Consider the following 13884-nt stretch of genomic DNA (forward strand, 5'->3'; position numbering starts at 1 on the left):
ATAGGCCCATTATAGGTGATGCAACACCTTGTTCCTGTGATTCTGGCCACACGAGATAGAATTCAGAGAAGAGGCTGGATCCGTTAGAAAGAGGGCTCCGAGAGCTTTCCATCAAGTACTCACAGGCCGAAAACGGAGGTCGTATGCAGATTCGGTGGCCGTTTGAAGTCAGCAGTGTAGTAGGTGGCCGAATCGGATTCCAGCACTTGGAGTACTTGATCTCGATATCTTCTTGTTCATCCATGATGTGAGCAATGGTTGCATCCGTGGTAGCCATGGTCACATCATTCTGGTATACTCACAATCAGAGGAAGACCATCAGCACCATCTCCGTCTGGTGTTGGGAAAGTTGCGGGAACATCAATTGTATGCCAAACTTAGCAAGTGTGAGTTCTGGTTGTCCGAAGTCAAATTCTTAGGGCACGTGATATCTGCTAAAGGAGTTGCTGTGGACCCCGAAACAGTGACCGCCGTCACCGATTGGAAGCAACCCAAGACAGTCACTCAAATCCGCAGTTTCTTAGGTTTGGCAGGATACTACCGGAGGTTCATCGAGAACTTCTCCAAAATCGCTCGACCCATGACACAGTTGTTGAAGAAAGAAGAGAAATTTGTGTGGAGCCCGCAATGCGAGAAGGCGTTCAAAACTCTCAAAGAAAAGCTGGTTTCCTCGCCAGTGTTAATCTTGCCGGATACTCGCAAGGACTTCATGGTGTATTGTGACGCTTCGCGCCAAGGATTGGGGTGCGTGCTCATGCAGGAAGGTCATGTGGTGGCCTATGCCTCACGCCAGCTACGGCCTCATGAAGGCAACTACCCTACCCATGATTTGGAGTTAGCCGCGGTGGTTCATGCTCTAAAAATCTGGCGGCATTATCTCATTGGGAATCGCTGTGAAATATATACTGATCATAAGAGTTTGAAATACATCTTCACCCAGTCGGATCTGAATCTTCGGCAGAGAAGATGGTTAGAGCTCATCAAGGATTATGATGTGGGAATCCACTATCATCCCGGTAAGGCCAACGTGGTCGTCGACGCTCTAAGTCAAAAAAGCCATTGCAACACTCTTAACGTCCGTGGCATTCCACCCGAACTTAATCAACAGATGGAAGCCCTGAACCTAAGCATAGTTGGTCGCGGATTCTTGGCTGCGTTGGAGGCCAAGCCTACCTTGCTCGATCAAATCCGCGAGGCTCAGAAGAATGATCCGGACATGCGTGGACTCCTCAAGAATATGAAACAGGGTAAAGCCGCTGGTTTCACAGAGGATGAATACGGAACCCTATGGAACGGAAATCGGGTATGCGTTCCAGATAACAGAGAACTTAAACAGCTGATACTTCAGGAAGCTCACGAAAGTCCTTATTCCATCCACCCTGGCAGTACGAAGATGTACTTAGACTTGAAGGAGAAATACTGGTGGGTTAGTATGAAGCGGGAAATTGCAGAGTTCGTGGCCCTTTGTGATGTGTGCCAGCGTGTCAAGGCAGAGCACCAACGACCGGCCGGACTCCTCCAACCTCTCCAAGTACCAGAATGGAAATGGGATGAAATTGGGATGGATTTCATCACCGGACTTCCAAAAACCCAAGGTGGATATGATTCTATATGGGTAGTTGTGGACCGACTAACCAAAGTAGCTCGGTTTATTCCTGTGAAGACCACCTATGGAGGGAACAAACTAGCCGAGCTCTACTTCGCTAGGATCGTGAGTCTCCATGGCGTTCCTAAGAAAATTGTATCTGATAGGGGAAGCCAATTCACCTCTCACTTTTGGAAGAAGCTCCAAGAAGAGCTGGGTACCCGATTAAATTTCAGCACCGCGTATCACCCGCAGACAGATGGACAGACCGAGCGTCTGAATCAGATCCTAGAAGATATGCTTCGCGCATGTGTCCTAGATTTCGGGAAGACCTGGGATAAGAGTCTCCCCTATGCCGAGTTCTCCTACAATAACAGCTACCAAGCCAGCATACAAATGGCACCCTATGAAGCGTTGTATGGACGCAAATGCCGGACATCGCTATTGTGGGACCAAGTTGGGGAAAGCCAAGTGTTCGGGACTGATATCCTGAGAGAAGCTGAAGCTAAAGTCAGAACCATTCGGGATAATCTAAAGGTGGCACAGTCCTGGCAGAAAAGTTATGCAGATAACCGTCGCCGTAACCTGGAATTCGCAGTGGACGATTTTGTGTACCTTCGGGTCACGCCATTGCGAGGTGTACACAGGTTTCAGACGAAAGGGAAGCTCGCACCTCGGTATGTGGGTCCTTTCCGTATCGTTGCCCGACGCGGAGAAGTCGCTTACCAGTTGGAGCTGCCCGCCTCCTTGGGCAACGTGCATGATGTGTTCCATGTGTCGCAACTCAAGAAATGTCTTCGAGTGCCATCCGAGCAGGCCGACTCAGAGCAAATTGAAGTTCGCGAAGACTTGACCTACGTGGAGAGGCCAGTGAAAATCCTGGACACCATGGAGCGCAGGACCAGGAACCGGGTAATCCGTTTTTGCAAGGTCCAATGGAGCAACCACGCCGAGGAAGAAGCTACCTGGGAGCGTGAAGACGAGCTGAAGGCAGCCCATCCCGATCTCTTCGCCAGTTCTTCCGAATCTCGGGGTCGAGATTCCGTTTAAGGGGGGTAGGTTTGTCGCGTCCCAAAACGACTCTAAAATACATCCTCGAAATTATGCCTAGAATAATTAAAATCCGTGTGAAAGCCTCCAACAATTAAAATGTGCAAAGTTAAAAGTCAAATAAGGCTTGGAGGATTTTTGTATATTTCCTAAAAGCCTAAAATGCGTAAATAAATTTTAGTGGAATTTTCATAGCACAAATAATAATTATTAAGAAATAAACAAAGTTAAAATGATTTTATAAAAAGAAAAGCTCTAAAAGTCCTTTTCCCCCCCCCTCCCCCTCTTGGGCCGGCTCGGCCCATCTCTCTCCCTCTCTCTCCTCTCCCCCGCGGCCCATTCGGCATCCTCCCCGCGCGCGTGCCGCAGACGGGCGGGCCCGCCCGCCTCCCTCGCTGACGGGTGGGGCCCACCCGTCATCCCCTTCCTCCCGCCGCTCCCGCCGCCCCGCCCGCGCCCTAGCGCCACCGCCGCCGCGAATCCCGCCGCCCCCGTCCGCCCCGCGTGCAATCAATAGGGGGGAATTATTCCCCGGGATCCCCTCCCCCTTTCCCCCCATTTTTCCCTCTCTCTCTCCCTTGGATTCGTTAGGAAACTCCTCCCCTAAACTCCTCCCCTCAGTCAAAAAACATCGCACCCGTGGGGGCCCAACATATGCCAATATTGGCATTAATTGACAAAAGTTCGCCGCGCGAATCACGAAGTGAGTTTTTGCCACGAACGCACCCAATACACTCCAATATGTCCAAAAATCATGTTTTGGTGCTTTTTGAACTTTTTCATTCCGGTCAAAAACATCGCACCGGTGGGGCCTCAATATATGCCAATATTCGCATTAATTGACAAAAGTTCTTCGTGCGAATCACGAAGTGAGTTTTTGCTACTAACGCACCCAATACACTCCAATATGTCCAAAAATCATGTTTTGGTCTTTTTGAACTTTTTCATTCCAGTCAAAAACATCGCACCCGTGGGGGCTCAACATATGCCAATATTGGCATTAATTGACAAAAGTTCGCCGCGCGAATCACGAAGTGAGTTTTTGCCACGAACGCACCCAATACACTCCAATATGTCCAAAAATCATGTTTGGGTGCTTTTTGAAATTTTTCATTCCGGTCAAAAAACATCGGACCCGTTGGGGCTCAATATATGCCAATATTGGCATTAATTGACAAAAGTTCGCCGCGCGAATCACAAAGTGAGTTTTTGCCACGAACGCACCAAATACACTCCAATATGTCCAAAAATCTTGTTTTGGTGCTTTTTGAACTTTTTCATTCCGGTCAAAAAAACATCGCACCCGTCGGTGCTCAATATATGCCAATATTGGCATTAATTGACAAATGTTCGTCAATGTTTTTGCTACGAACGCACCCAATACACTCCAATATGTTCAAAAAATCATGTTTTGGTTCTTTTTGAACTTTTTCATTCCGGTCAAAAACATCGCACCCGTGAGGGCTCAATATATGCCAATATTGGAACTAAGTGACATAAGTTCGCCGCGCGATTCACGAAGTGAGTTTTTGCCTCGAACGCACCCAATACGCTCCAATATGCCCAAAAATCATGTTTTGGTGCTTTTGAACTTTTTTATTCCGGTCAAAAAACATCGCACCCGTGGGGGCTCAACATATGCCAATATTGGCATTAACTGACAAAACTTCGCCGCGCGAATCACGAAGTGAGTTTTTGCCACGAACGCACCCAATACACTCCAATATGTCCAAAAATCATGTTTTGGTGCTTTTTGAACTTTTTCATTCCGAACAAAAACATCGCACCCGTGTGGGCCAATATATGCAAATATTGACATTAATTGACAAAAGTTCGCCGCGCGAATCCCGAAGTGAGTTTTTTCCACGAATGGTGCCAATACACTAGAATATGTGCAAAAATCATGTTTTGGCGTTTTTTGAACTTTTTCATTCCGGTCAAAAACAACGCACCCTCGTGTGCCAATATTGGCATTAATTGACAAAAGTTCGTCGCGCGAATCACGAAGTGAGTTTTTGCCACGAACGCACCCAATACACTGCAATATGTCAGAAAATCAAGTTTTTGTGCTTTATGAACTTTTTCATTCCGGTCAAAAACATCGCACCCGTGGGGGCTCAACATATGCCAATATTGACATTAATTCACAAAAGTTCGCCGCGCGAACCACAAAGTGAGTTTTTTCCACTAACGGTGCCAAAACACTAGAATATGTGCAAAAATCATGTTTTGGCGTTTTTTGAACTTTTTCATTCCGGTCAAAAACAACGAACCCTCGTGTGCCAATATTGGCACTAATTGACAAAAGTTCGCCGCGCGAATCACGAAGTAAGTTTTTGCCACGAACGCACCCAATACACTCCAACATGTCAAAAAATCATGTTTTGGTGCCTTTTGAACTTTTTCATTCCGGTCATAAAACATCGCACCCCTGGGGCTCAATATATGCCAATATTGGCATTAATTGACAAAAGTTCGCCGCGCGAATCCCGAAGTGAGCTTTTTCCATGAATGGTGCCAATACACTAGAAAATGTGCAAAAATCATGTTTTGGCGTTTTTCGATCTTTTTCATTTCGGTCAAAAACAACGCACCCTCGTGTGCCAATATTGGCATTAATTGACAAAAGTTCGCCGCGCGAATCACGAAGTGAGTTTTTGCCACGAACGCACCCAATACACTCCAATATGTCCAAAAATCATGTTTTGGTGCCTTTTGAACTTTTTCATTCCGGTCATAAAACATTGCACCCGTGGGGGCTCAATATATGCCAATATTTACATTAATTGACAAAAGTTCTCCATCGGAATGACGAAGTGAGTTTTTGCCACGAACGCACCCAATACACTCCAACATGTCCAAAAATCATGTTTTGGTGCCTTTTGAACTTTTTCATTCCGGTCATAAAACATAGCACCCGTGGGGGCTCAATATGTGCCAATATTGGCATTAATTGACAAAAGTTCTCCGCCCGAATCACGAAGTGAGTTTTTGCCACGAACGCACCGAATACACTCCAATATGTCCAAAAATCATGTTTTGGTGCCTTTTGAAACTTTTTCATTCCGGTCATAAAACATTGCACCCGTGGGGGCTCAATATATGCCAATATTGGCATTAATTGACAAAACTTCGCCGCGCGAATCCCGAAGTGAGCTTTTTCCACGAATGGTGCCAATACACTAGAAAATGTGCAAAAATCATGTTTTGGCGTTTTTCGATCTTTTTCATTTCGGTCAAAAACAACGCACCCTCGTGTGCCAATATTGGCATTAATTGACAAAAGTTCTCCGCCCGAATCACGAAGTCAGTTTTTGCCACGAACGCACCCAATACACTCCAATATGTCCAAAAATAATGTTTTGGTGCTTTTTGAACTTTTTCATTCCGGTCAAAAACATCGCACCCGTGGGGGCTCAACATATGCCAATATTGGCATTAATTGACAAAAGTTCGCCGCGCGAATTACGAAGTGAGTTTTTGCCACGAACGCACCCAATACACTCCAATATGTCCAAAAATCATGTTTTGGTGCTTTTTGAACTTTTTCATTCCGAACAAAAACATCGCACCCGTGTGGGCCAATATATGCAAATATTGACATTAATTGACAAAAGTTCGCCGCGCGAATCACGAAGTGAGTTTTTTCCACGAATGGTGCCAATACACTAGAATATGTGCAAAAATCATGTTTTGGCGTTTTTTGAACTTTTTCATTCCGGTCAAAAACAACGCACCCTCGTGTGCCAATATTGGCATTAATTGACAAAAGTTCGTCGCGCGAATCACGAAGTGAGTTTTTGCCACGAACGCACCCAATACACTGCAATATGTCAGAAAATCATGTTTTTGTGCTTTTTGAACTTTTTCATTCCGGTCAAAAACATCGCACCCGTGGGGGCTCAACATATGCCAATATTGACATTAATTCACAAAAGTTCGCCGCGCGAACCACGAAGTGAGTTTTTTCCACTAACGGTGCCAAAACACTAGAATATGTGCAAAAATCATGTTTTGGCGTTTTTTGAACTTTTTCATTCCGGTCAAAAACAACGAACCCTCGTGTGCCAATATTGGCACTAATTGACAAAAGTTCGCCGCGCGAATCACGAAGTAAGTTTTTGCCACGAACGCACCCAATACACTCCAACATGTCAAAAAATCATGTTTTGGTGCCTTTTGAACTTTTTCATTCCGGTCATAAAACATCGCACCCCTGGGGCTCAATATATGCCAATATTGGCATTAATTGACAAAAGTTCGCCGCGCGAATCCCGAAGTGAGCTTTTTCCATGAATGGTGCCAATACACTAGAAAATGTGCAAAAATCATGTTTTGGCGTTTTTCGATCTTTTTCATTTCGGTCAAAAACAACGCACCCTCGTGTGCCAATATTGGCATTAATTGACAAAAGTTCGCCGCGCGAATCACGAAGTGAGTTTTTGCCACGAACGCACCCAATACACTCCAATATGTCCAAAAATCATGTTTTGGTGCCTTTTGAACTTTTTCATTCCGGTCATAAAACATTGCACCCGTGGGGGCTCAATATATGCCAATATTTACATTAATTGACAAAAGTTCTCCATCGGAATGACGAAGTGAGTTTTTGCCACGAACGCACCCAATACACTCCAACATGTCCAAAAATCATGTTTTGGTGCCTTTTGAACTTTTTCATTCCGGTCATAAAACATAGCACCCGTGGGGGCTCAATATGTGCCAATATTGGCATTAATTGACAAAAGTTCTCCGCCCGAATCACGAAGTGAGTTTTTGCCACGAACGCACCGAATACACTCCAATATGTCCAAAAATCATGTTTTGGTGCCTTTTGAAACTTTTTCATTCCGGTCATAAAACATTGCACCCGTGGGGGCTCAATATATGCCAATATTGGCATTAATTGACAAAACTTCGCCGCGCGAATCCCGAAGTGAGCTTTTTCCACGAATGGTGCCAATACACCAGAAAATGTGCAAAAATCATGTTTTGGCGTTTTTCGATCTTTTTCATTTCGGTCAAAAACAACGCACCCTCGTGTGCCAATATTGGCATTAATTGACAAAAGTTCTCCGCCCGAATCACGAAGTCAGTTTTTGCCACGAACGCACCCAATACACTCCAATATGTCCAAAAATAATGTTTTGGTGCTTTTTGAACTTTTTCATTCCGGTCAAAAACATCGCACCCGTGGGGGCTCAACATATGCCAATATTGGCATTAATTGACAAAAGTTCGCCGCGCGAATTACGAAGTGAGTTTTTGCCACGAACGCACCCAATACACTCCAATATGTCCAAAAATCATGTTTTGGTGCCTTTTGAACTTTTTCATTCCGGTCATAAAACATTGCACCCGTGGGGGCTCAATATATGCCAATATTTACATTAATTGACAAAAGTTCTCCATCGGAATGACGAAGTGAGTTTTTGCCACGAACGCACCCAATACACTCCAACATGTCCAAAAATCATGTTTTGGTGCCTTTTGAACTTTTTCATTCCGGTCATAAAACATAGCACCCGTGGGGGCTCAATATGTGCCAATATTGGCATTAATTGACAAAAGTTCTCCGCCCGAATCACGAAGTGAGTTTTTGCCACGAACGCACCGAATACACTCCAATATGTCCAAAAATCTTGTTTTGGTGCTTTTTGAACATTTTCATTCCGGTCAAAAAAACATCGCACCCGTCGGTGCTCAATATATGCCAATATTGGCATTAATTGACAAATGTTCGTCAGTGTTTTTGCTACGAACGCACCCAATACACTCCAATATGTTCAAAAAATCATGTTTTGGTTCTTTTTGAACTTTTTCATTCCGGTCAAAAACATCGCACCCGTGAGGGCTCAATATATGCCAATATTGGAACTAAGTGACATAAGTTCGCCGCGCGATTCACGAAGTGAGTTTTTGCCTCGAACGCACCCAATACGCTCCAATATGCCCAAAAATCATGTTTTGGTGCTTTTGAACTTTTTTATTCCGGTCAAAAAACATCGCACCCGTGGGGGCTCAACATATGCCAATATTGGCATTAACTGACAAAACTTCGCCGCGCGAATCACGAAGTGAGTTTTTGCCACGAACGCACCCAATACACTCCAATATGTCCAAAAATCATGTTTTGGTGCTTTTTGAACTTTTTCATTCCGAACAAAAACATCGCACCCGTGTGGGCCAATATATGCAAATACTGACATTAATTGACAAAAGTTCGCCGCGCGAATCCTGAAGTGAGTTTTTTCCACGAATGGTGCCAATACACTAGAATATGTGCAAAAATCATGTTTTGGCGTTTTTTGAACTTTTTCATTCCGGTCAAAAACAACGCACCCTCGTGTGCCAATATTGGCATTAATTGACAAAAGTTCGTCGCGCGAATCACGAAGTGAGTTTTTGCCACGAACGCACCCAATACACTGCAATATGTCAGAAAATCAAGTTTTTGTGCTTTATGAACTTTTTCATTCCGGTCAAAAACATCGCACCCGTGGGGGCTCAACATATGCCAATATTGACATTAATTCACAAAAGTTCGCCGCGCGAACCACAAAGTGAGTTTTTTCCACTAACGGTGCCAAAACACTAGAATATGTGCAAAAATCATGTTTTGGCGTTTTTTGAACTTTTTCATTCCGGTCAAAAACAACGAACCCTCGTGTGCCAATATTGGCACTAATTGACAAAAGTTCGCCGCGCGAATCACGAAGTAAGTTTTTGCCACGAACGCACCCAATACACTCCAACATGTCAAAAAATCATGTTTTGGTGCCTTTTGAACTTTTTCATTCCGGTCATAAAACATCGCACCCCTGGGGCTCAATATATGCCAATATTGGCATTAATTGACAAAAGTTCGCCGCGCGAATCCCGAAGTGAGCTTTTTCCATGAATGGTGCCAATACACTAGAAAATGTGCAAAAATCATGTTTTGGCGTTTTTCGATCTTTTTCATTTCGGTCAAAAACAACGCACCCTCGTGTGCCAATATTGGCATTAATTGACAAAAGTTCGCCGCGCGAATCACGAAGTGAGTTTTTGCCACGAACGCACCCAATACACTCTAATATGTCCAAAAATCATGTTTTGGTGCCTTTTGAACTTTTTCATTCCGGTCATAAAACATTGCACCCGTGGGGGCTCAATATATGCCAATATTTACATTAATTGACAAAAGTTCTCCATCGGAATGACGAAGTGAGTTTTTGCCACGAACGCACCCAATACACTCCAACATGTCCAAAAATCATGTTTTGGTGCCTTTTGAACTTTTTCATTCCGGTCATAAAACATAGCACCCGTGGGGGCTCAATATGTGCCAATATTGGCATTAATTGACAAAAGTTCTCCGCCCGAATCACGAAGTGAGTTTTTGCCACGAACGCACCGAATACACTCCAATATGTCCAAAAATCATGTTTTGGTGCCTTTTGAAACTTTTTCATTCCGGTCATAAAACATTGCACCCGTGGGGGCTCAATATATGCCAATATTGGCATTAATTGACAAAACTTCGCCGCGCGAATCCCGAAGTGAGCTTTTTCCACGAATGGTGCCAATACACTAGAAAATGTGCAAAAATCATGTTTTGGCGTTTTTCGATCTTTTTCATTTCGGTCAAAAACAACGCACCCTCGTGTGCCAATATTGGCATTAATTGACAAAAGTTCTCCGCCCGAATCACGAAGTCAGTTTTTGCCACGAACGCACCCAATACACTCCAATATGTCCAAAAATAATGTTTTGGTGCTTTTTGAACTTTTTCATTCCGGTCAAAAACATCGCACCCGTGGGGGCTCAACATATGCCAATATTGGCATTAACTGACAAAAGTTCGCCGCGCGAATTACGAAGTGAGTTTTTGCCACGAACGCACCCAATACACTCCAATATGTCCAAAAATCATGTTTTGGTGCTTTTTGAACTTTTTCATTCCGAACAAAAACATCGCACCCGTGTGGGCCAATATATGCAAATATTGACATTAATTGACAAAAGTTCGCCGCGCGAATCACGAAGTGAGTTTTTTCCACGAATGGTGCCAATACACTAGAATATGTGCAAAAATCATGTTTTGGCGTTTTTTGAACTTTTTCATTCCGGTCAAAAACAACGCACCCTCGTGTGCCAATATTGGCATTAATTGACAAAAGTTCGTCGCGCGAATCACGAAGTGAGTTTTTGCCACGAACGCACCCAATACACTGCAATATGTCAGAAAATCATGTTTTTGTGCTTTTTGAACTTTTTCATTCCGGTCAAAAACATCGCACCCGTGGGGGCTCAACATATGCCAATATTGACATTAATTCACAAAAGTTCGCCGCGCGAACCACGAAGTGAGTTTTTTCCACTAACGGTGCCAAAACACTAGAATATGTGCAAAAATCATGTTTTGGCGTTTTTTGAACTTTTTCATTCCGGTCAAAAACAACGAACCCTCGTGTGCCAATATTGGCACTAATTGACAAAAGTTCGCCGCGCGAATCACGAAGTAAGTTTTTGCCACGAACGCACCCAATACACTCCAACATGTCAAAAAATCATGTTTTGGTGCCTTTTGAACTTTTTCATTCCGGTCATAAAACATCGCACCCCTGGGGCTCAATATATGCCAATATTGGCATTAATTGACAAAAGTTCGCCGCGCGAATCCCGAAGTGAGCTTTTTCCATGAATGGTGCCAATACACTAGAAAATGTGCAAAAATCATGTTTTGGCGTTTTTCGATCTTTTTCATTTCGGTCAAAAACAACGCACCCTCGTGTGCCAATATTGGCATTAATTGACAAAAGTTCGCCGCGCGAATCACGAAGTGAGTTTTTGCCACGAACGCACCCAATACACTCCAATATGTCCAAAAATCATGTTTTGGTGCCTTTTGAACTTTTTCATTCCGGTCATAAAACATTGCACCCGTGGGGGCTCAATATATGCCAATATTTACATTAATTGACAAAAGTTCTCCATCGGAATGACGAAGTGAGTTTTCGCCACGAACGCACCCAATACACTCCAACATGTCCAAAAATCATGTTTTGGTGCCTTTTGAACTTTTTCATTCCGGTCATAAAACATAGCACCCGTGGGGGCTCAATATGTGCCAATATTGGCATTAATTGACAAAAGTTCTCCGCCCGAATCACGAAGTGAGTTTTTGCCACGAACGCACCGAATACACTCCAATATGTCCAAAAATCATGTTTTGGTGCCTTTTGAAACTTTTTCATTCCGGTCATAAAACATTGCACCCGTGGGGGCTCAATATATGCCAATATTGGCATTAATTGACAAAACTTCGCCGCGCGAATCCCGAAGTGAGCTTTTTCCACGAATGGTGCCAATACACTAGAAAATGTGCAAAAATCATGTTTTGGCGTTTTTCGATCTTTTTCATTTCGGTCAAAAACAACGCACCCTCGTGTGCCAATATTGGCATTAATTGACAAAAGTTCTCCGCCCGAATCACGAAGTCAGTTTTTGCCACGAACGCACCCAATACACTCCAATATGTCCAAAAATAATGTTTTGGTGCTTTTTGAACTTTTTCATTCCGGTCAAAAACATCGCGCCCGTGGGGGCTCAACATATGCCAATATTGGCATTAATTGACAAAAGTTCGCCGCGCGAATTACGAAGTGAGTTTTTGCCACGAACGCACCCAATACACTCCAATATGTCCAAAAATCATGTTTTGGTGCTTTTTGAACTTTTTCATTCCGAACAAAAACATCGCACCCGTGTGGGCCAATATATGCAAATATTGACATTAATTGACAAAAGTTCGCCGCGCGAATCACGAAGTGAGTTTTTTCCACGAATGGTGCCAATACACTAGAATATGTGCAAAAATCATGTTTTGGCGTTTTTTGAACTTTTTCATTCCGGTCAAAAACAACGCACCCTCGTGTGCCAATATTGGCATTAATTGACAAAAGTTCGCCGCGCGAATCACGAAGTGAGTTTTTGCCACGAACGCACCCAATACACTCCAATATGTCCAAAAATCATGTTTTGGTGCCTTTTGAACTTTTTCATTCCGGTCATAAAACATTGCACCCGTGGGGGCTCAATATATGCCAATATTTACATTAATTGACAAAAGTTCTCCATCGGAATGACGAAGTGAGTTTTCGCCACGAACGCACCCAATACACTCCAACATGTCCAAAAATCATGTTTTGGTGCCTTTTGAACTTTTTCATTCCGGTCATAAAACATAGCACCCGTGGGGGCTCAATATGTGCCAATATTGGCATTAATTGACAAAAGTTCTCCGCCCGAATCACGAAGTGAGTTTTTGCCACGAACGCACCGAATACACTCCAATATGTCCAAAAATCATGTTTTGGTGCCTTTTGAAACTTTTTCATTCCGGTCATAAAACATTGCACCCGTGGGGGCTCAATATATGCCAATATTGGCATTAATTGACAAAACTTCGCCGCGCGAATCCCGAAGTGAGCTTTTTCCACGAATGGTGCCAATACACTAGAAAATGTGCAAAAATCATGTTTTGGCGTTTTTCGATCTTTTTCATTTCGGTCAAAAACAACGCACCCTCGTGTGCCAATATTGGCATTAATTGACAAAAGTTCTCCGCCCGAATCACGAAGTCAGTTTTTGCCACGAACGCACCCAATACACTCCAATATGTCCAAAAATAATGTTTTGGTGCTTTTTGAACTTTTTCATTCCGGTCAAAAACATCGCACCCGTGGGGGCTCAACATATGCCAATATTGGCATTAACTGACAAAAGTTCGCCGCGCGAATTACGAAGTGAGTTTTTGCCACGAACGCACCCAATACACTCCAATATGTCCAAAAATCATGTTTTGGTGCTTTTTGAACTTTTTCATTCCGAACAAAAACATCGCACCCGTGTGGGCCAATATATGCAAATATTGACATTAATTGACAAAAGTTCGCCGCGCGAATCACGAAGTGAGTTTTTTCCACGAATGGTGCCAATACACTAGAATATGTGCAAAAATCATGTTTTGGCGTTTTTTGAACTTTTTCATTCCGGTCAAAAACAACGAACCCTCGTGTGCCAATATTGGCACTAATTGACAAAAGTTCGCCGCGCGAATCACGAAGTAAGTTTTTGCCACGAACGCACCCAATACACTCCAACATGTCAAAAAATCATGTTTTGGTGCCTTTTGAACTTTTTCATTCCGGTCATAAAACATCGCACCCCTGGGGCTCAACATATGCCAATATTGGCATTAACTG

This window comes from Oryza sativa, chromosome 1 (assembly GCF_034140825.1).
Source record: "Oryza sativa Japonica Group chromosome 1, ASM3414082v1".
Lineage (NCBI taxonomy): Eukaryota > Viridiplantae > Streptophyta > Magnoliopsida > Poales > Poaceae > Oryza > Oryza sativa.